Genomic DNA, 2,863 nt, shown 5'->3' on the forward strand with positions numbered 1-2,863 from the left:
GGTCATTAGGACCTGATGGAGGGACAATAGAGCCCTGAGTACCAGGTCATTAGGACCTGATGGAGGAACAATAGAGCCCTGAGTACCAGGCCATTAGGACCTGATGGAGGAACAATAGAGCCCTGAGTACCAGGTCATTAGGACCTGATGGAGGAACAATAGAGCCCTGAGTACCAGGTCATTAGTGACCTGATGGAGGAACAATAGAGCCCTGAGTACCAGGTCATTAGTGACCTGATGGGGGACAATAGAGCCCTGAGTACCAGGTCATTAGTGACCTGATGGAGGGACAATAGAGCCCTGAGTACCAGGTCATTAGGACCTGATGGAGGAACACTAGAGCCCTGAGTACCAGGTCATTAGGACCTGATGGAGGAACAATAGAGCCCTGAGTACCAGACCATTAGGACCTGATGGAGGAACAATAGAGCCCTGAGTACCAGGTCATTAGGACCTGATGGAGGAACAATAGAGCCCTGAGTACCAGGCCATTAGGACCTGATGGAGGAACAATAGAGCCCTGAGTACCAGGCCATTAGGACCTGATGGAGGAACAATAGAGCCCTGAGTACCAGGCCATTAGGACCTGATGGAGGGACAATAGAGCCCCGAGTACCAGGTCATTAGGACCTGATGGAGGAACAATAGAGCCCTGAGTACCAGGTCATTAGGACCTGATGGAGGGACAATAGAGCCCTGAGTACCAGGTCATTAGGACCTGATGGAGGAACAATAGAGCCCTGAGTACCAGGCCATTAGCAAGCTGGACAATAACAAAGCATGTCTAGAGTGCATAACGGGAGATTACCATGACTGTCACGTGGAATTTTACTACAATCAGCTGATGTGGTGGTAATATGGTCACCGCAACAGCCCTAGGGCTGCCATCCACTATTGTGTTGAATTATTTAAAGTACCAGAAAGTATCCATTGATAAACACATAATCTTCAATGAAATACCATGGTATTAATACCAGCGAAAACAGAAATCACCTAAAACATTACACGCGATGTTTTCAAGGTAGAGAACTGTACTCTGACCCAGCCAGCATCGTCTTGTACTTTGTACATGGTCACTGGTGAGGCCATAGACTACAGCCAAAACCAATAGAGTATCTATTACATTTACTTTGATAGGAAGGTCTCAATGCTTTGTACTGGCACATCAGTAAAAGACAGCCACACAGTAACCCAGTTCATTATATAAATCGGTGTAAATTAAGCAACAAAAAAAAAAAAAAAAGAGACAAGGAAACCTATTTTAGACATGAGACAAAGCCTACGAATGTAGAAAAACATGCTACCGTGGGCCCATTTGTTGTGAAGTGTAATACTAGCCTACAGCCAAAAACCAACAATCCATTTCATTCTCTTTGATAGCAAGGTCTCAGTCCTGTGTACTGGAATGAAATACACAGTTCATTCACGGGCTGCGAATGTGAATTCCAACTCCACAAACAAAAAAAACGAGACCATGGATTTACACAAACTTTTTATTTTATTCGCACCATTTTTCACTTCAACTATGTTGGAACTGAAACGTCAGTCCGCTACTTTCCTATGTTGAGTGTTCATTCTCCTGTAGCACGTTATGAAAAATTCTAATACATGTGGTTTAGAAATAAATCCGAAGGGGGGACACAGGCGATTCTGTAATGGTTTTGAGGGTCTTCGACATCTCTCCTCGTAGCCTCCTACAAGACATTATCAACACAGCTCAGATGGGGCTTGGAAAGAAGACTAGTTTTTGACGTTGGTAAAGCATTTACATTTGGGGACAGACCATAAAAAGCCAAAATACACATAATGGTAACTAGAGGAATATACTACTTGGGAACACCACAAAACACAATTACCATTGACAAAAAAAAGGTACCATTTACAAATGTGTATTCAATTTAGCATTTCATAGAAACAAAAATTGCGAACTTTGGAGTAAACAAATCGACTATATACACCCGAGGTAAAAACACATTGCTCTTTAGGAGGTATTTTCCTTAGGTTATGACCTTGTTATATCCTGTTAACTACAGTTTATTTTTCTTCAGCTTTTTAATATTTTATTTATAAAGTGACGCTGACATTCGAACACAAATCACATGCAGCTTGTAAGAACCAATAAGAGAGCATAGTCCAACCAACTGCAGGCACCGTATAAAAACAGGATAAAGCACAATGGTCTCACTACAGCAGGCACACAGAACAGGAGTCGAACGGTCGGCTGTTCATTTAGCAAGCAGGGCCCTTTCGTGACACCAACTATCGCTTTCCTTTCTCTGGTTATTAATTGGCAGTCGTAAAGTATCTCTAGAATGATAATGCCTGCTCTTTCTGACACTACTGCTCCCCCCCCCCCCGGTATTCTTCACAGTGTCTGGATATTAGCGTTGATAGAAAGATTGGTAAAACTATGACCCAAACATAGGAACCAGTTGCGATTTTACCAACTGGGCATATGCATGACCTTTGAAGAGATTATGCAAATTGTGCTCTGGTTTGCGGCCTATCGGGGAAGGTGGAGCCATCGGAATTTAGTTTCAGTGCTCTAAAAACTGAAAAATAGAAGAAGCTTGGCGTAGCTGGCAACATTGGCATGTCTCCCTGGCCTCAATTAGATCACACAATAGCAAACTCAGCTTGGTTAATTAGTGTTGATCCTCGCTCGGTGCAACAGTACTGTGTTTGTCTGAGCAGACTGCATATCCAGCAGTGCCCTCAACATCATTCGCCTGCTAGTTATATAATTACCAGATCATATCGTTGGTTTGGGTCACAAAAGGGCACATACAGCCAACAACCCTCACACCCTCCCTCCTCAACCCTTCACCTCTTAACCGTCTGCTGCCTGGCACACCCTGGCCGC

The 2,863-nt window shown here is 43.7% G+C and overlaps 1 protein-coding gene across 3 annotated transcripts in view; it reads right to left on the reverse strand.

The window, feature by feature from the left end:
* Positions 1-1,479: 1,479 nt before the first annotated feature.
* The window catches only part of LOC110535204 (TGF-beta receptor type-1), a 78,357-nt gene continuing 76,973 nt past the window's right edge, over positions 1,480-2,863 (reverse strand). For all 3 annotated transcript variants that reach the window (XM_036934753.1, XM_036934752.1, XM_036934751.1), the window contains exon 10: positions 1,480-2,863. This exon is cut by the window's right edge. The gene's annotated coding sequence lies outside the window, so the exon portion shown is untranslated.

Source organism: Oncorhynchus mykiss, chromosome 11 (assembly GCF_013265735.2).
Source record: "Oncorhynchus mykiss isolate Arlee chromosome 11, USDA_OmykA_1.1, whole genome shotgun sequence".
In the NCBI taxonomy this organism is placed as follows: Eukaryota; Metazoa; Chordata; class Actinopteri; order Salmoniformes; family Salmonidae; genus Oncorhynchus; species Oncorhynchus mykiss.